The sequence below is a fragment of the Aegilops tauschii genome, chromosome 4 (genome assembly GCF_002575655.3).
Source record: "Aegilops tauschii subsp. strangulata cultivar AL8/78 chromosome 4, Aet v6.0, whole genome shotgun sequence".
In the NCBI taxonomy this organism is placed as follows: Eukaryota; Viridiplantae; Streptophyta; class Magnoliopsida; order Poales; family Poaceae; genus Aegilops; species Aegilops tauschii.
In genome coordinates this window covers 324,760,073-324,781,584 of record NC_053038.3, presented here as the reverse complement: position 1 = coordinate 324,781,584, position 21,512 = coordinate 324,760,073, and the positions used below count along the sequence as shown (strand labels likewise).

At 43.4% G+C, this 21,512-nt stretch overlaps 1 pseudogene; it reads right to left on the bottom strand.

Moving 5' to 3' along the window:
* Nucleotides 1-653: 653 nt before the first annotated feature.
* Nucleotides 654-7,234, bottom strand: LOC109765579 (uncharacterized; annotated as a pseudogene).
* Nucleotides 7,235-21,512: the final 14,278 nt, after the last annotated feature.

The following is a 21,512-nucleotide window of genomic DNA, read 5'->3' as shown; positions in this document are numbered from 1 at the left end:
CGGGGTATGCATTTGGAAAATTTGGAATGATTGTGCTTATCGTAAACTGTACATGCCTCCACGTCAATTTGGTGGCATTTAGCATTTCAAAAATCAAAAAACTTAGTTGTCATTGTGAGCAGACATGAAAATTTGCCATGTTGCTTGAAAAAATGTATTAACCCCATGCTGGAAAAGAGGTGTGAGTTTTGAGGAAAAGGTGCCACTAAATTGCAACTATGATCAGCGTAAAAAATGAAGAGCTAATTGCAAAAAAGTGTTGCATCGAACAACTGATGTTTACTTGACATTTTGAAGAAAGGAGACTGTCGTGACAACGGGCCTTTGCGGAACAGAAAACTACAAAAATTGACACCCTTATGACAAACTATATGATCTAAAAGTGATGTAACGACAAAAAATGAAATGTTAGCACAAGCGTGACAGGCCGGCCCACTGACGGAAATGAGGTTTGGCATTGAAGTTATATGTTGTAAAATACAAGCACAAAAGGTTCACGACAGAAACGATGGTATTGTGCAGTTACAAGAATGACAGTGATAGTGAAAAAGAAAACAAAGGAGAGGGAAATAGGGGCGCAGTACCTTACATTCATCCGAACATTGAATGTAAGTACATAGGTAAAAACAGTAGTGTTTCATTATCTTGTGCACTCACTTGTATCTCTTGATAGCAGCTTTAACATCAGACTCCAACCAAGCCAGTGCACCCTCCCGCTTGTTGAAATCGACAGTCGTGACCCAATTCCACAAATAAATATTCCTAAGCTCTGCGACTATTTCTTTGTTCAAAGTTGGCGCCTTCCTGCCTTCCCACTTTGCAAGATATTCGAGGGTGTAGAGACCACAGTCGTAGCTGGTTTCAGTGAGCAATATGGAAACAAGGGTAAAATAAAATAAGTTAGAAGTTTCCATGCTAAAAGAAGCAGAAAATATGGTACAAAGGTTATTATGGCATGGGTGCTAGTGCAAAAAAGGATTTTATGTGATGAGTAAAAAACATTTAGGTAATGTGTGGTAGTGAAAAAATTACCATGTTGAGCTATTTGAAAATGACATGGTTGTGAGAAATGTCAGCGGCAAAGTAGTAAATGTTGGAGAACGCAGTTAGAAAATGAAGTTGCCATGTAAAGTAGGTAAGGAAAAATGGTAGTTTATATGTAGTGTACTATTCATATTAAGCACAAAGGGGAAGAAGTGACGTCGGATGGGGGTTTGGGAGCATGTTGTAATGTTGGCAGAAATTGCCATGCCCCTAGGAATGAAGCCATGTCATCAATTTGGGGATGAAGTTGCCATGAAGTATGTGTTGGAATTGCCATGGTCCTGTATATAAAGTTGTCATGTAGTATGAAGTGAAGTTGCCATGGTCCTACAACTGAAGTTGACGTGCACTATGTAGTGAAGTTGCCATGGTCATGTAACTAAAGTTTCCATGCAGTATGAAGTGAAATTGCCATGTTCCTATAACTAAACCTGCCATCAGAAAATTGGATTGACATGCGTGGAGACAAAGTTGCTGTGATTGACACAATAAAGGTGCCTCCAACAAGAACAAGAAAATGGAGCAAAATGACATGTAAACCTGTGTGAATTAGCCGTACACATGGAAAATGGAAAGAAGGGCAGAATCTTACGTGTTTCCCTGCTTTTTGGACTTCACATACTCGATAGGGAAATCTTTGATCTGGACCTTGGAGCCACTGTAGTGACGCGCCCAGGTTTCCTTCAAGTTGTTCATGAAAAACTCTGCGTGGGAGCGAAGCGACTCGTCATCTCTCGAACGGACTGAGTCGAGAACATCGAAGCGTTGCTTCGCCAAGTTGATGCAAATCGTGTAGTAGTGACCAGCTTTGTCGTGTGGGTCATTGGGAGCAAGCTCTTGAAACAACGTGAACATCACCTGCACATTTCCCGGAAAAAGGTGTCAAAAGTAAAAGAACTGTAAGGAATAGTTAACAAAATAGGGAGGTAATACTAAAAGAACAGTTGTGTGACAGTGGGTGAAGGGGGTAATGGGATGCAACATGTTGACCATATGGTACAAGCAAAATAAGCAGTAGTGGAAAAAGGTTTCAACAACTGAAAAGGAAAGGGTACACACAAATTTCTTCAGTGTGAGCTTGAATTCACCATGCTAGGTGAACGCTTTATGAATTTGTTTGTGAGAGAAGTCGCCATAAAAAATCCTACTGGTGATGGTTGTGGTCATAATGATCTTATCGGGATGGATGTCGACGTGGCTGTTGATGAAGCCAATACCCGCGGAGATAACATTCTGGGATAGTCTGCTGGTAGGCATCAGGGACTCAGCGAGATCATCCATGTGAACAAACATCTCATAGCAGTTGATGACCTTAGTTCTGTCCAAACATGAGCTGGAATAAATGAGCAATAAAAAATAAAAAGAGTGGTACACATGAAGAAGGGTCTGAACTAAAAAAGTTGGGAGAAGAAGTGGAGGATGAGAAGCATCTTACTCTCTGATTCCATTCATATGCTTGTTGTTGCTTCGCGCATTTCCAAAACGCCCAACGATATCGTAAAGTGCTTGTTGTTGCTTTGTGGCCTTTATTGGAGGTTCAGAGTCCACTTCCGGGGGGGTTGCACAACCCTTGCCTGCCGCACAGAACCTGGGGTGGCACTGCTGTGCACATCAACAGAAGTGGTAGCATGTGTAACAGGTGAGCTAGAAGGGGCTTTTGTCTGCTTTTTTTCATTGATGATGATATCTCCATAGGTGATCCTGCGTGTGGTAAACAAACTTGTGAGGAAGGCAATTTGTAAACGGCCATACAGTTAATAGACAATAGAGAACAAAATAGGGCAATGGACACACGGAGTAAAATGTGTTGGAATTGCCAACAAAAAAAGAAAGTTGCTAACGCAATAGTATTATGTGGGTAATACCTTGAACAATAGGCTCTGCAAATTTGACAGCCTTTCTGCCATCAACAATTGGATGCGCCATCATCTGGTCCGGCTGGGACGGGAATGCATATGACACTGGGATAACATCAACTGGCTCGATTGGCTGGCTCAAAGCAATTCCGAGGTTGAACAGTGGTGGCGTGAAAGCCATAGGGTGCCTGCCCTCGTGCTCATTCTGCTTTTCAATCACACAAAGAGACACTGCCAACGGGGACAGATCAACAAAGATGTCCTTGTCGACTGATCCGACATCCTTAGGCTTGGAAGTGGGGCGCGGAGTCGTGTCCGGAATATCAATAAGCACCTTCTTGGCTGTCCCTTTTACGGGATGGTCAACTCTTGGAGTTTAAGGGACACCCATATCCAGTGGGACACGTGTGTGCTTGAGCGTTGGATTGAGATGAATCTTTTCTTTGTGATAGACTATCGGTTCCCGGACCGTTCCACCTCCAAGTACGTTTGTCTGAACTGGATCGCCAGTCTTGCCCTGGGGGGCAGGCGGGAACAAGGTTGAAGCAGGCACATACCCTGTGTCCTGACCATGCACATTGCCTGACTGATCAGGTTTGTTCTGAGGGCTCTTCCTGGTACCGACTGCCTGTTTTGCTGTTTTCTTGTCAGCTACTAGTGAAGCAGCTTTGGAAACAGTGTGCGGATGAGCGGTGCGATCATGCGGTCCAGCCTGATGTTCTTGTTGAGTGACTACCGGACCCTTGTTTTCCACAGTAGTTGCGGCGGCCGACTTGTGCAATCTTTACCTACTGACCGAGGTCGCTCAGACGTACCAACAGTAGTGTTTGGCACATGCACCTTAGGCTGCTGCGTTTGGTGCACAGGATCAGACACTGCTGGGCTACCTTCGAGCCCCATGGATACCAATGTCGGCGCAACCTCCGCTGCTCTTGGGGAGATCAATTCATCAGAGCCCCCTGATCCTGCACCTTCATTGTCGGTCAACGCGACAGCAATGGATGACAACAACTTAGCCGGTGCATCAGAACTAGTGACAGCAGGTGCTTTGACAAAGTCCACATTGTCAGATGAAGAAAGCTTAGCGTGCATGCGCTCCAATGGGTCTTTTTTCTTAGATTTAGCCATATGACCAGGTTGATTGCTTCTCTTCTTTAGCCTGCATGCAAGTAAAGTAGTAAAATAGAAAGGCTGTAAGTTACCGTGCATGAAAGTCGTAAATAAAATTTTCCATGGAGTAAAATGAAGATTAAAGGGCTGGAAACAGTGAAAAAATGTTGGTAGTATCAAAGAAGTTGAAAAGTTGCCATGTGGTTAATGATTTGTAAGTATGAATGAAAATAAGGTCAAGCAGAAAAAAATAGTGGACATGTTGTGGATGAGAAGATAGTAATAAAAAGCCATTTCTGTAGGGTTAAAGTTACCACATGGCGGCTACCCGAAAGTTGCCACGTATGGTACAAGAAAATGTAGGGAAGTAAAGTTGCCACCTTAGCGGGTATGAGGGCAAAATGTGGGAGGTGACATAAGTGTGTAAGGTACAAGGTTGCCATGTATGGACAACTAGAAGTTGCCATGTAGTGTCTGTAAAACTAGCCATACAAAAACATAACACTTAAATGTGTGTATGCCGTAGTGCTAACCTTTTCCCTGCATCCCTCATGTCCTCAAGAACAACCGGATCACCCATGTTGGAGGACGCAAAGCGAGGAGATGAACGTGTAGCCGTATGAGCCTTGCATGCACGAGCAGAAGATCTGGAAGGCTGTTGGACAATTTTCTCTATGGCCACTCTTCCACCAGCGGTTGCCTCCCTACAAGAAAAACAAAAAACATTAGTCGCGGAGGGAGAACGATGAAGCAGAAATAGGTATAATAATAATAAATGATTTAAAATTGCAAGAAATAATAATGAACACAAATTATACCTCTTTCTAGCAGCAACGGGGTCCAACTTTGTCCTTTTGGAAGCAGCTTGATGGTCCGCATCTTGTGCATCCCTATCCCTTTTGGAGGCTTCAGTACCAGGATGCCCACCCAATCCCTGTCCAGTGGATTGTTCAGCACCTCCGCGATTGTGCTCAGACGACGTGTCATGCTCAGTGTCGTCCATTCTGTTATCGCCATCATTACGGGTGTCGTCTTGCTGGTCATCATCGTCGTAGTCACTATCGTCAACTGATAAATCTTCATCGCTGGGGGGTACCTCTTGCGAATCATTGTGGTCATATCTGCCCCTAGATCCAGTTGGACGAGAAGTGCCACCGCGAACAAAAGAACGAAACTGGTTGGCAACTTCTTCTCCGTCACCAGCCGACATTGCAGTCCAACCCCATACAAGGTTGCCAAGGAGGTTGGTCATACCGGACGCAAACTGTCCAACAAGATTCTCAATGTTACTGCGTGCCTGCATTTGGAAAACACGAAGAAAATGGGAGAGAGACCAAACTTCTCAGCCAGGAGTATGGACTATCTTGGAAAAATGATGCATCAGAAAAAGTTGTGTGGTACTTACAGTTAAAGGGCATGAAGCATTTGTGTGACCATCCATCCATTTGCTGAAGTTGTCGGGGCCCCCAAAGAAGCTGTAATCAACGTTGTGTTCTCCCATAAGTTGAAAAGAAGAAGAAAAGGTAGCAGGTTTGAAAAGTCAGTAAGAAGATATCACTCAGACATGAAAAACTTAGGTTGGTAACTTCAGTTTGAACTTGTGAGACACCATGAGTATGAGCAAAGAAAGTAAGAACCAACGACCCGGAACATTGGAAAAAATGACATTATTTAATGTAGTAATGTAACCAGCCATGCGTGTCGCAGTGTAGAAGTGTGCATGATTGGAGCAATGAAGTTGGCATTGCTAGATACAATATGTGTTGCCAGTCGTGATTAGGTGACATATAAGTAAAAATGGATGCAAAGTAAAAAAGTGGCCAAGTTGGCGTGTACGATAAGTGAAAATAAGGAAAATAACAGTTGGAAAAGCAGATGGTTAGTATGAAGTTGCCACATAGTTAGAATGTGAATGTGGGGATGGAAAAGTGCGGGTAAAAGTACTAGCCTATAGCTTGCCAAACGTCCCATCGGGCTTCCTGTCCGCAGCGAGAAAAACCTTGATTGCGGCATCAGTCCAAGCACACGCAGCAAACTTGTGTGGTGGAGGGAGTCCGCCAACTGGGTTAAGGTTGACAGTGCTGATGTCAAGTTTATCGACATACATGAGCTGAAAAGAAAATGTGAGACATGCAGGTCAAGGCACTGCACAAAAAAATAGCTTGTAATGCGAAAAAGGAGTAAGAAAACACTGCTGAGTGGGGGAGTGGGGTGACTCAGAGTGGAAAAGTCAGATGGTTTGGCATGAAGTAAACTTGCCATCAGATGCAGCCGGCAGCCTTTGTTGTACATTTTATTGGATAGTGAAGTGTGAATAAACCAACTATGAACTTGCACCAGTTCATGTTGGCAACATTCCCTATTTGGTCCTGCGAGATAGAGAAAATGACAAAAAGAACAAGGAAAAAAGCGTAAGCTGCAGCATTATGTTGGTAAAAAAAGGAGAAAATGAACTTGAAAGCTACGAAATAAATATATGATTAAGTAGGTAAGGTTCAATCGGGTGCAGGACAAAAATTCATACCAAAACAGGGAAGCATCTGCTGCCGGGGCGTAACGATGTCGTGGGAGCAAAGACATTTGAGATCAAGTACATGAGCAGCTTCCTCTTGAAATCATCGTCGCTTGTTTCCATCGCACCAAGCATATTCGCAAAAGCAGAGTTCGCCGGGAGGGACGTAAGCCCAGGGAACATTTCAGGAAAAAGACGTGCTTGCACTTTCGTATCAACCTTGTATGGGACATCCATGCCGCCATTGGGGACACCAAGTGTATTGAAAACAGATTCCTCATCTAATGGAATCCTACCACGTCCTGGTATGACAAATTCCCTCTTGTCCGGATGGTATAACCTCGCAAACCAGTCGCACATGGGGTTATCCAAGTTGGTGCGCTGAATGTTCATCAACGCCTGCATCCCCATTTCCTTTGCAACTTCTTTCTGGGCATCATCGAAATCTTCATACAGTTATGTTAGATGTTCATGTGATCCCCTGTTGCGCGCGGCTTTGTGTTGTTCAATGCATGTGCGAAATTTAAGTTAAAAAGGAGATAATAGGGGCTTAGGGGTTGGCACCATCACAAACAAACATGTTTAAAATGGAGAGAGATAGAGTCATGTGGATTGTACATACCTTATTTGCATTGTGATTAGCACCACCCACAACTTCAGCTCTGGGAGGCATGAAGTCATCATCGTCGGGGTTAGGGGCGTTCCGAACCATGGTGCTGCAAAATGCCAAAAGAAGACATGAGTGCAACCTGAGTGGTAATGAAGTTGCCATCCTAAAATGAACTAAGTAAGTGCACTAGAAGCTGACAGTTGGGAAAATTGATGCACAAATAAAAGAATGTTGCCATGTGGATGTCGGTCAAGTCACGCTGACAGTGCGCCAGGTGGTCATAACTGCCATCCAAAACAAGTAGGACATCTATATATGTTGAGCAGGCAAAGTTGCCATCACTAGCATATATCTATGAAAAATCAACATAACGGGTATGAGAGCACTGTAGTTGCCATCCACACTATACAGGGAAAAGTTGGTAAGTTGCCATCCACTGATCTACAGTCAGCGGACATAAATTGTCATCAGAACATAGTTTACACGAGTCGCTCTCTCTGAAAGTCAGACATATCTACGTAAGACAGTGTAGTTGCCAGCAGTGTGCGCAAAGAATGTTAGAACTTGCCATCGGCATCAACGGGATCAATGCTAGCAATGAAGAAAAATGTACTATCTATCTGTTGCAAAGCAACATCATCTGTCTGTAATAGTGAAAAAAGGTACCTCTGTAGCAAAAAAACAGAGTGTACTCTATTCTAAGCAGATGGAATTGCAGATTCTAGTATACAAACGTGCTGATGAACAAGTTTGGTGATAACCCACAAGTATAGGGGATCAATTGTAGCCTCTTTCGATAAGTAAGAGTGTCGAACCCAACGAGGAGCTAAAGGTAGAACAAATATTCTCTCAAGTTCTATCGACCACCGATACAACTCTACGCACGCTTGACATTCGCTTTACCTAGAACAAGTATGAAACTAGAAGTACTTTGTAGGTGTTTTTGGATAGGTTTGCAAGATAATAAAGAGCATGTAAATAAAAAGTAGGGGCTGTTTAGATAAAGACACAACTAAATTAGTTTTAGTAGAGAGCTTTTTGTTACGAGAAAGTTATTTGTCCCTAGGCAATCGATAACTAGACCGGTAATCACTATCGCAATTTTATTTGAGGGAGAGGCATAAGCTAACATACTTTCTCTACTTGGATCATATGCACTTATGATTGGAACTCTAGCAAGCATCCGTAACTACTAAAGATCATTAAGGTAAAACCCAACCATAGCATCAAAGCATCAAGTCCTCTTTATCCCATACGCAAACAACCTACTTACTCGGGTCTGTGCTTCTGTCACTCACGCCACCCACCATAAGCAAATCATGAACATATTGCAAACCCTACAGCGGGGATCCCTCACGCTTGTGCGACACGGAGAGCACCATAGGACAGCACCAATAATAAAACATGCAACTCAAACCAATCTTGATCATCAAATAACCCATAGGACAAAACAGATCTACTCAAACATCATAGGATAGCCATACATCATTGGGAAATAATATATAGCGTTGAGCACCATGTTTAAGTAGAGATTACAACGGGTAAGAGAGAGGTTACACCGCTGCATAGAGGGGGAAGAGTTGGTGATGATGGCGGTGAAGTTGTTGGTGAAGATTGCGGTGATGATGATGGCCCCGGTGGCCCTCCGGCGCCACCGGAAGCAAGGGGGAGAGAGCCCCCCTCCTTCTTCTTCTTCCTTGACCTTCTCCCTAGGTGGGAGAAGGGTTTCCCCTCTGGTCCATGGTCTCCATGGCGTGGGAGGGGCGAGAGCCCCTCCGAGATTGGATCTGTCTCTCTGTCTCTCTCTGTTTCTGCGTTTTCCTCTGCTGCCCTTTCACCGTTTCGTATATATATATGGAGATCCGTAACTCCGATTGGACTGAAATCTTCGTCGTGATTTTTCCCTAAAAATTAGCTTTCTTGCGGCCGAAGAAGGGCATCAACCGCCTTACGGGTGGCCCACGAGGGGGGCAGGCGCGCCCCCTGCCTCGTGGCCACCTCGGGCACCGTCTCGCGTTGATTCTTCTTCCGGAATTTTCCAAATATTCCAAAAATATTCTCCGTCCATTTTTATCCCGTTTGGACTCCGTTTGATATGGATATTCTGCGAAACAAAAACATGCAACAAACAGGAACTGGCACTGGGCACTGGATCAATATGTTAGTCCCCAAGAATAGTATAAAAAGTTGCCAAAAGTATATGAAAGTTGTAGAATATTGGCATGGAACAATAAAAAATTATAGATACGACGGAGACGTATCAGCATCCCCAAGCTTAATTCCTGCTCGTCCTCGAGTAGGTAAATGATAAAAAAGATAATTTTTGATGTGGAATGCTACCTAGCATAATCTTGATCACATATCTAATCATGGCATGAATATTAAGACACGAGTGATTCAAAGCAATAGTCTATCATTTGACATAAAAACAATAATACTTCAAGCATACCAACCAAGCAATTATGTCTTATTGAAATAACATAGCCAAAGAAAACTCATCCCTACAAAATCATATAGTCTGGCTATGCTCCATCTTCACCACACAAAGCATTCAAATCATGCACAACCCCGATGACAAGCTGAGCAATTGGTTCATACTTTTTAACGTGCTTCAGCCTTTTCAACCCTCACACAATACATGAGCGCAAGCCATGGATATAGCACTATGGGTGGAATAGAATATGATGATGGGGGTTATGTGGAGAAGACAAAAAAGGAGAAAGTCTCACATCGACGCGGCTAATCAATGGGCTATGGAGATGCCCATCAATTGATGTCAATGTGAGGAGTAGGGATTGCCATGCAACGGATGCACTAGAGCTATAAGTATATGAAAGCTCAAACTGAAACTAAGTAGGTGTGCATCCAACTTGCTTGCTCATGAAGACCTAGGGCATTTGAGGAAGCCCATCGTTGGAATATACAAGCCAAGTTCTATAATGAAAATTCCCACTAGTATATGAAACTGATAAATCAAGAGGCTCTCTATATGAAGAACATGGTGCTACTCTGAAGCACAAGTGTGGTAAAAGGATAGTAACATTGCCCCTTCTCTCTTTTTCTCTCATTTTTTTGTTTTTTTTGGGCCTTCTCTTTTTTTTCGTCCGGAGTCTCATCCCGACTTGTGGGGGAATCATAGTCTCCATCATCCTTACCTCACTGGGGCAATGCTCTACTAATGATGATCATCACACTTTTATTTACTTACAACTCAATATTACAACTCGATACTAGAACAAAGATATGACTCTATATGAATGCCTTCGGCGGTGTACCGGGATGTGCAATGATCTAGCGTAGCAATGACATCAAAAAACGGACAAGCCATGAAAACATCATGCTAGCTATCTTACGATCATGCAAAGCAATTATGACAATGAATGCTCAAGTCATGTATATGATGATGATGGAAGTTGCATGGCAATATATCTCGGAATGGCTATGGAAATGCCATGATAGGTAGGTATGGTGGCTGTTTTGAGGAAGATATAATGAGGCTTATGTGTGACAGAGCGTATCGTATCACGGGGTTTGGATGCACCGGCGAAGTTTGCACCAACTCTCGAGGTGAGAAAGGGCAATGCACGGTACCGAAGAGGCTAGCACTGATGGAAGGGTGAGAGTGCGTATAATCCATGGACTCACATTAGTCATAAAGAACTCATATACTTATTGCAAAAGTTTATTAGCTCTCGAAGCAAAGTACTACTACGCATGCCCCTAGGGGGATAGATTGGTAGGAAAAGACCATCGCTCGTCCCCGACCGCCACTCATAAGGAAGACAATCAATAAATACCTCATGCTCCAACTTCGTTACATAACGGTTCACCATACGTGCATGCTACGGGACTTGCAAACCTCAACACAAGTATTTCTCAATTTCACAATTACTCAACTAGCACGACTCTAATATCACCACCTTTGTATCGCAAAACTACTGCAAGGAATCAAACATATCATATTCAGTGATCTACAAGTTTTTATGTAGGATTTTATGACTAACCATGTGAATGACCAATTCCTGTCATCTCTCTAAATAGATATAAGTGAAGCAAGAGAGTTTAATTCTTTCTACAAAAGATATGCCCACGCTCTAACAAATATAAGTGAAGCAAAAGAGCATTCTACAAATGGCGGTTGTCTAAGTCAAGAGAAATACGCAATCCAAACTTCAAATGATATAAGTGAAGCACATGAAGCATTCTATAAAGCCATACTCAAAAGATATAAGTGAAGTGCAAAGAGCATTCTATAAATCAACCAAGGACCATCTCATACCAGCATGGTGCATAAAAGAAAAATGAAAACTAAGTGCAAAAGACGCTCCAAGATTTGCACATATCACATGAATGAAACGAATCCGAAAACATACCGATACTTGTTGAAGAAAGAGGGGATGCCTTCCGGGGCATCCCCAAGCTTAGACGCTTGAGTCTCCTTGAATATTTACTTGGGGTGCCTCGGGCATCCCCAAGCTTGAGCTCTTTCCTCTCTTCCTTCTTCTCACATCGAGACCTTCTCGATCATCGAACACTTCATCCACACAAAACTTCAACAGAAAACTCGGTAGGATCCGTTAGTATAATAAAGCAAATCACTACTCTAAGTACTGTTGCAAACCAATTCATATTTTGTTTTTTCATTGTGTCTACTGTAGTATAACTTTTTCATGGCTTAATCCACTGATATAAATCGATAGTTTCATCAAAACAAGCAAACTATGCATCAAAAACAGAATCTGTCTAAAACAGAACAGTCTGTAATAATCTGAACATTCACCATACTTATGATACTTGAAAAATTCTGCCAAAATTAGGAAAAATAAACAATTTGTATATAAAGACAGTGCAAAAAGAATCAGAACCATTTTATGTTCCAGTAAAAAATGTAAAATTGCACACTACAGCCAAAGTTTCTGTCCTGCACCGTACAAACCAACAAGCATTGCAAACATCCTAAAGGCAAACCTTGGCACATTATTTTTATTATACAAACTTTATAAAAGCACACAACAGAAATAAATGACTCTCTAAAACTTCCGGGTTGTCTCCCTGGCAGTGCTTTCTTTAAAGCCATTAAGCTAGGCATATAGTGCTCAAGTAGTGAATCCACCCGGATCCCAAGGTATATCAAAGCCAATTTTAATTAGCAATGATTTGTAATTTAGTAGTGAGCACAAAGCAACATATATCATGCAACAACGAAGTCTAACTCTCTTCCTATGCATCGGCATGTCATAAAAGAACAATTCATGCACGCATAGTAAAGGCCAATGCATAGTATAAACAGTTTCTTGCAATTTTACCATGTTGGAAACATAGAGAGGTGGAGATATAGTTCCTCTCTCATAATAATTGCAATTAGGAGTAGCAAGCACATGCATATTATATCTATCAAAATCATCATGTGTAACGGTAAAAGGCAACCCATCAATATAATCCTTAATAAAAGCAAACTTCTCCGAAATAGTGTAGTCGGGAGAATTCAAAAAGATAATAGGACTATCATGCGTGGGTGCAATAGCAACAATTTCATGTTTAACATAAGGAACTATAGAAAGTTCATCTCCATAAGCATAATTCATATTGGCATCTTGGCCACAAGCATAGTAAGCATCATCAAAAAGGGATATTTCAAAAGAATCAACGGGATCATAACAGTCATCATAGCAATCATCCTTCGGTAAGCACGAAGGGAAATTAAACAATGTATGAGTTGAAGAGTTACTCTCATTAGAAGGTGGGCACGGGTAGCTAATCCGCTCTTCCTTCTTTTGTTCTTCGCTCTCCTCCTCATCTTTTTCATCCAACGAGCTCACAGTTTCATCAATTTCTTCTTCCATAGACTCCTGCAAAATATTAGTGTCTTCTTGGACAGCGCAGTAGTCCTGAATATATGGTTCAACATAGGCATTAGAAGCATAATTATCATAGCAATATTTAAGTATGGCAAAATTTTCAGATTTGTAAAGAGTAGCATCATACGTTTCAATCAAAGAAGCAATTTCGTAAGCACCCTTAAAAGCAACAAATTCTTCAATTTGTTGAACATCATAATATTTATAAACACACTTAGCATACGAAGATAGGATTCCATTATCAATAAACTCACATTGGTAGGGGAGGTGTTTCTTAGGGTTTTCAGAACAACAAGTAACATCATATATTTCACATAAATTCCAAGCATAGCATTGCAAACGATGAATTTGACCCAATAGAATTTTCCCTTTTTCAGATATTCGGTGTCGCACATAACAAGCATGCTCATCTAAAGATTTGCCCTCAACTAAGCTAGTTGGGGTTTCAGCACGAGCACAAAGGGATCGAAGATGATCCAAGTAAAAAGCTTCAGGAGTGTGATAGATTTTGAGTGGTTCTTCAACCATTGGTTCAGTAGGTACAACTATTTTTTTTGGTATTTTGCGTTTCCTACCCATAACTAAAGATAGAAAACAACTAAGAACAGCAAATAAAAATTACTTAGTGATAAAGCAAACAAGCACACACGAGAATATTCACCCTACGCTATGGCTCCCCGGCAACGGCGCCAGAAAAAGGTCTTGATAACCCACAAGTATAGGGCACCCTACGCTATGGCTCCCCGGCAACGACGCCAGAAAAAGGTCTTGATAACCCACAAGTATAGGGGATCAATTGTAGCCTCTTTCGATAAGTAAGAGTGTCGAACCCAACGAGGAGCTAAAGGTAGAACAAATATTCCCTCAAGTTCTATCGACCACCGATACAACTCTACGCACGCTTGACGTTCGCTTTGTTGGGGAACGTAGCAGAAATTCAAAATTTTCTACGCATCACCAAGATCAATCTATGGAGTAATCTAGCAACGAGGGGAAGGGGAGTGCATCTACATACCATTGTAGATCGCGATGCGGAAGCGTTGCAAGAACGCGGATGAAGGAGTCGTACTCGTAGCGATTCAGATCGCGGTTGGTTCCGATCTAAGCGCCGAACCACGGCGCCTCCGCGTTCAACACACGTGCAGCCCGGTGACGTCTCCCACGCCTTGATCCAGCAAGGAGAGAGGGAGAGGTTGGGGAAGACTCCGTCCAGCAGCAGCACGACGGTGTGGTGGTGGTGGAGGAGCGTGGCAATCCTGCAGGGCTTCGCCAAGCACCGCAGGAGAGGAGGAGGACATGGAAGAGGGGGAGGGCTGCGCCAGAACTTGGGTTGCTGCTGCCCTCCCACCCCCCACATATATATAGGGTAAAGGGAGAGGGGGGCCGGCCCCCTCAGATCCAATCTGAGGAGGGGGCGGCGGCCAGGGGGGTTGCCTTGCCCCCCCAAGGCAAGGGGGGCGCCTCCCCTTAGGGTTCCCCCAAACCCCCAGGCGCATGGGCCCTGGGAGGGAAGGCGCCCAGCCCACTAAGGGGCTGGTCCCTCTCCACATACAGCCCATAGGGCCCTCCGGGGCTGGTGGCCCCTCCCGGTGGACCCCCGGAACCCTCCGGTGGTCCCGGTACATTACCGGTGACGCCCGAAACTCTTCCGGTGGCCAAAACGGGACTTCCCATATATAAATCTTTACCTCCGGACCATTCCGGAACTCCTCGTGACGTCCGGGATCTCATCCGGGACTCCGAACAACATTCGGTAACCACGTATATCTATTCCCTATAACCCTAGCATCATCGAACCTTAAGTGTGTAGACCCTACGAGTTCGGGAACCATGCAGACATGACCGAGACGTTCTCCGGCCAATAACCAACAGCGGGATCTGGATACCCATGTTGGTTCCCACATGTTCCACGATGATCTCATCGGATGAACCACGATGTCGGGGATTCAATCAATCCCGTATACAATTCCCTTTGTCTATCGGTATGTTACTTGCCCGAGATTCGATCGTCGGTATCCCGATACCTTGTTCAATCTCGTTACCGGCAAGTCCCTTTACTCGTTCCGCAACACATCATCCCGTGATCAACTCCTTGGTCACATTGTGCACATAATGATGATGTCCTACCGAGTGGGCCCAGAGATGCCTCTCCGTTTACATGGAGTGACAAATCCCAGTGTCGATTCGTGCCAACCCAACAGACACTTTCGGAGATACCTGTAGTGCACCTTTATAGCCACCCAGTTACGTTGTGACGTTTGGTACACCCAAAGCATTCCTACGGTATCCGGGATTTGCACAATCTCATGGTCTAAGAAAATGATACTTGACATTAGAAAAGCTCTTAGCAAACGAACTACACGATCTTGTGCTAGGCTTAGGATTGGGTCTTGTCCATCACATCATTCTCCTAATGATGTGATCCCGTTATCAACGACATCTAATGTCCATGGTCAGGAAACCATAACCATCTATTGATCAACGAGCTAGTCAACTAGAGGCTTACTAGGGACATTGTGTTGTCTATGTATCCACACATGTATCTGAGTTTCCTATCAATACAATTCTAGCATGGATAATAAACGATTATCATGAACAAGGAAATATAATAATAACCAATTTATTATTGCCTCTAGGGCATATTTCCAACAGTCTCCCACTTGCACTAGAGTCAATAATCTAGTTCACATCACCATGTGATTAACACTCACAGGTCACATCACCATGTGACCAACATCCAAAGAGTTTACTAGAGTCAACAATCTAGTTCACATCACTATGTGATTAACACTCAATGAGTTCTGGTTTGATCATGTTATGCTTGTGAGAGAGGTTATTAGTCAACGGGCCTGAACCTTTCAGATCCGTGTGTGCTTTACGAATATCTATGTCATCTTGTGGATGCTACCACGCGCTACTTGGAGCCATTTCAAATAACTGCTCTACTATACGAATCCGGTTCACTACTCAGAGTCATCCGGATTAGTGTCAAAGTTCGCATCGACGTAACCATTTACAACGAACTCCTTTTCACCTCCATAATCGAGAAAATTCCTTAGTCCACTAGATACTAAGGATAAGTTCGACCGCTATCATGTGATCCATTCCCGGATCACTATTGTACCCCTTGACCAACTCATGGCAAGGCACACTTCATGTGCGGTACACAGCATAGCATACTGTAAATCCTACGTCTAAAGCATAGGGGACGACCTTCGTCCTCTCTCTCTCTTCTACTGTGGTCAGGTCTTGAGTCTTACTCAATACTCACACCTTGTAACACAGCCAAGAACTCCTTCTTTGCTGATCTATTTTGAACTCCTTCAAAAACTTGTCACGGTATGTATTCATTTGAAAGTACTATTAAGCATTTTTGATCTATCCTTATAGATCTTGATGCTCAATGTTCAAGTAGCTTAATCCAGGTTTTCCATTGAAAAACACTTTTTCAAATAACCATGTATGCTATCCAGAAATTTTACATCATCTCTGATCAACAATATGTCAACAACATATACTCATCAGAAATTCTGTAGTGCTCCCACTCACTTCTTTGGAAATACAAGTTTCTCATAAACTTTGTATAAACCCAAAATCTTTGATCATCTCATCAAAGCGTACATTCCAACTCCGAGATGCTTACTCCAGTCCTTAGAAGGATTGCTGGAGCTTTGCATACTTGTTAGCATCTTTCAGGATTGACAAAAACCTTCTGGTTGTATCACATACAACCTTTCCTTACGAACACTGGTAAGGAAACTTGTTTTGATATCCTATCTGCAAGATTTCATAAATAATGCAGTAACTGCTGACACAATTCCAACAGACTCTTAGCATCGCCACGAGTGAGAAAGTCTCATCGTAGTCAACTCCTTGAACTTGTCGGAAAACATCTTAACGACAAGCCGAGCTTTCTTAATGGTGACACTTACCATCATTGTCTGTCTTCCTTTAAATCCATCTGCACCCAACAGCCTTACGACCATCAAGTATTTCTTCCAAAGTCTACACTTTGCTTTTATACATGGATCCTCTCTCAGATTTCATGGCCTCGAGCCATTCATCGGAATCCGGGCCCACCATCGCTTCTCTATAGCTCGTAGGTTCATTGTTGTCTAGCAACATGACTTCCAAGACAGGATTACGTACCACTCTGAAGTAGTACGCATCCTTATCGACCTACGAGGTTTGGTAGTGACTTGATCCGAAGTTTCATGATCACTATCATAAGCTTCCACTTCAATTGGTGTAGGTGCCACAGGAACAACTTCCTGTGCCCTGCTACACACTAGTTGAAGTTATGGTTCAATAACCTCATCAAGTCTCCACCATCCTCCCACTCAATTCTTTCGAGAGAAACTTTTCCTCGAGAAAGGACCTGTTTCTAGAAACAATCACTTTTGCTTCCAGATCTGAAATAGGAGGTATACCCAACTGTTTTGGGTATTCTATGAAGATGCATTTATCCGCTTTGGGTTCGTGCTTATCAGCCTGAAACCTTTTTCACATAAGCGTCGCAGCCCCAAACTTTTAAGAAATGACAACTTAGGTTTCTCTAAACGGTGTCGTCTTAACGGAACTGCGTGGTGCCCTATTTAAAGTGAATGCGGTTGTCTCTAATGCCTAACCCATAAACGATAGTGGTAATTCGATAAGAGACATCATGGTATGCACCATATCCAATAGGGTGCAGTTATGATGTTCGGACACACCATCACATTGTGGTGTTCCAGGCGGTATTAATTGTGAAACACTTTCCACAATGTCTTAATTGTGTGCCAAACTCGTAACTCAGATATCTCTATGATCATATCATAGACATTATATCCTCTTGTCACGACGATCTTCAACTTCACTCTGAAATTACTTGAACCTTTCAATAATTCAGACTTGTGTTTCATCAAGTAAATATTCTCAGCATCTACTCAAATCATCTGTGAAGTAAGAACATATCGATATCCACTGCGTGCCTCAGCACTCATTGGACTGCACACATCAAATGTATTACTTCCAACAAGTTGCTCTCTTGTTCCATCTTACTGAAAACGAGGCCTTTCAGTCATCTTGCCCATGTGGTATGATTTGCATGTCTCAAGTGATTCAAAATCAAGTGAGTCCAAATGATCCATCTGCATGGAGTTTCTTCATGCATATATACCAATAGACATGGTTCGCATGTCTCAATCTTTTCAAAAATGAGTGAGTCCAAAGATCCATCTACATGGAGCTTCTTCATGCGTTCTATACCAATATGACTCAAATGGCAGTGCCACAAGTATGTGGTACTATCATCACTATTTTATATCTTTTGGCATGAACATGTGTATCACTGCGATCGAGATTCATTTTAGGTGCAAGACCATTGAAGGTATTATTCAAATAAACAGAGTAACCATTATTCTCCTTAAATGAATAACCGTATTGTGATAAACATAATCCAATCATGTTTATGCTCAACGCAAACACCAAATAACAATTATTTAGGTTTAACACCAATCTCGATGGTAGAGGGAGCATGCGATGCTTGATCACATCAACCTTGGAAACACTTCCAACACATATCGTCATCTCACCTTTAGCTAGTCTCCGTTTATTCCGCAGCTTTTATTTCGAGTTACTAACACTTAGCAACCGAACCGGTATCTAATACCCTGGTGCTGCTAGGAGTACTAGTAAAGTACACATTCATATAATGTATATCCAATATACTTCTGTCGACCTTGCCTGCCTTCTCATCTACCAAGTATCTAGGGTAGTTTTGCTTCAGTGACCGTTCCCCTCATTACAGAAGCACTTAGTCTCGGGTTTGGGTTCAACCTTGGGATTCTTCACTAGAGCAGCAAATGATTTGCTGTTTCATGAAGTATCCCTTTTGCCCTTGCCCTTCTAGAAACTAGTGGTTTTACTAACCATCAACAATTGATGCTCCTTCTTGATTTCTACTTTCGCGGTGTCAAACATCGCGAGTTGCTCAAGGATCATCATGTCTATCCCTGATATGTTATAGTTCATCACGAAGCTCTAATAGCTTGGTGGCAGTGACTATGGAGAATCATCACTGTCTCATCTGGAAGATTAACTCCCACTCAATTCAAGCGATTGTGGTACTCGGACAATCTGATCACATGCTCAACGATTGAGCTTTTCTCCCTTAGTTTGCAGGCTTAAGAAACTTGTCAGAGGTCTCATACCTCTTGACGTGGACACTAGTCTGAAATCCCAATTTCAGTCTTCGGAACATCTCATATGTTTTGCGACGTTTCAAAACCGTCTTCGGTGCCACAATTCTAAACCGTTAGTATTACGCACTGAACTATCACACAGTCATCAAAACGTGTATGTCAGATGTTTCGCAACATCTACAGACGACGCTGAGGTTCAGCACACCGAGCGGTGCATTAAGGACATAAGCCTTCTGTGCAGCAATGAGGACAATCCTCAGTTTACGGACCCAGTCCGCATAATTGCTACTATCAACTTTCAACTAAATTTTCTCTAGGAACATATCTTAAACAGTAGAACTAAAGCGTAAGCTATGACATAATTTGCAAAGACCTTTTAACTATGTTCATGATAATTAAGTTCATCTGATTATTTAATGAACTCCCACTCAGATAGACATCCCTCTAGTCATCTAAGTGATACATGATCCGAGTCAAACTAGGCCGTGTCCGATCATCACGTGAGACGGACTAGTCATCATCGGTGAACATCTCCATGTTGATCGTATCTACTATACGACTCATGTTCGACCTTTCGGTCTCTTGTGTTCCGAGGCCATGTCTGTACATGCTAGGCTCGTCAAGTCAACCTAAGTGTTTCGCATGTGTTCCCAGGCCATGTCTGTACATGCTAGGCTCGTCAACACCCGTTGTATTCGAACGTTAGAATCTATCACACCCGATCATCACGTGGTGCTTCGAAACAACGAACCTTCGCAACGGTGCACAGTTAGGGGGAACACGTCTCTTGAAATTTTAGTGAGGGATCATCTTATTTATGCTACCGTCGTTCTAAGCAAATAAGATGTAAACATGATAAACATCACATGCAAATCATAAAGTGACGTGATATGGCCAATATCATCTTGCGCCTTTTGATCTCCATCTTCGAGGCGCGGCATGATCACCTTCGTCACCGGCATGATACCATGATCTTCATCATCATGATCTCCATCATCATGTCTTCATGAAGTTGTCTCGCCAACTATTACTTCTACTACTATGGCTAACGATTAGCAATAAAGTAAAGTAATTACATGGCGTTTTCATTGACACGCAGGTCATACAATAAATTAAGACAACTCCTATGGCTCCTGCCGGTTGTCATACTCATCGACATGCAAGTCGGATTCCTATTACAAGAACATGATCAATCTCATACATCACATATATCATTCATCACATCCTTTTGGCCATATCACATCACATAGCATACCCTGCAAAAACAAGTTAGACGTCCTCTAATTGTTGTTGCATGTTTTACGTGGCTGCTATGGGATTCTAGCAAGAACGTTTCTTACCTACGCAAAAGCCACAACGTGATATGCCAATTTCTATTTACCCTTCATAAGGACCCTTTTCATCGAATCCGATCCGACTAAAGTGGGAGAGACAGACACCCGCTAGCCACCTTATGCAACTAGTGCATGTCAGTCGGTGGAACCTGTCTCACGTAAGAGTACGTGTAAGGTCGGTCCGGGCCGCTTCATCCCACGATGCCGCCAAATCAAGATAAGACTAGTAACGGCAAGTAAATTGACAAAATCGACGCCCACAACTACTTTGTGTTCTACTCGTGCATAGAAACTACGCATAGACCTAGCTCATGATGCCACTGTTGGGGAACGTAGCAGAAATTCAAAATTTTCTACGCATCACCAAGATCAATCTATGGAGTAATCTAGCAACGAGGGGAAGGGGAGTGCATCTACATACCATTGTAGATCGCAATGCGGAAGCGTTGCAAGAACGCGGATGAAGGAGTCGTACTCGTAGCGATTCAGATCGCAGTTGGTTCCGATCTAAGCGTCGAACCACGGCGCCTCCGCGTTCAACACACATGCAGCCCGGTGACGTCTCCCACGCCTTGATACAACAAGGAGAGAGGGAGAGGTTGGGGAAGACTCCGTCCAGCAGCAGCACGACGGCGTGGTGGTGGTGGAGGAGCGTGGCAATCCTGTAGGGCTTCGCCAAGCACCGCAGGAGAGGAGGAGGACATGGAAGAGGGGGAGGGCTGCGCCAGAACTTGGGTTGCTGCTGCCCTCCCACCCCCCACATATATATAGGGGCAAGGGAGAGGGGGCCGGCCCCCTCAGATCCAATCTGAGGAGGGGGCGGCGGCCAGGGGGGTTGCCTTGCCCCCCAAGGCAAGGGGGCGCCTCCCCTTAGGGTTCCCCCAAACCCCCAGGCGCATGGGCCCTGGGAGGGAAGGCGCCCAGCCCACTAAGGGGCTGGTCCCTCTCCACATACAGCCCATAGGGCCCTCCGGGGCTGGTGGCCCCTCCCGGTGGACCCCCGGAA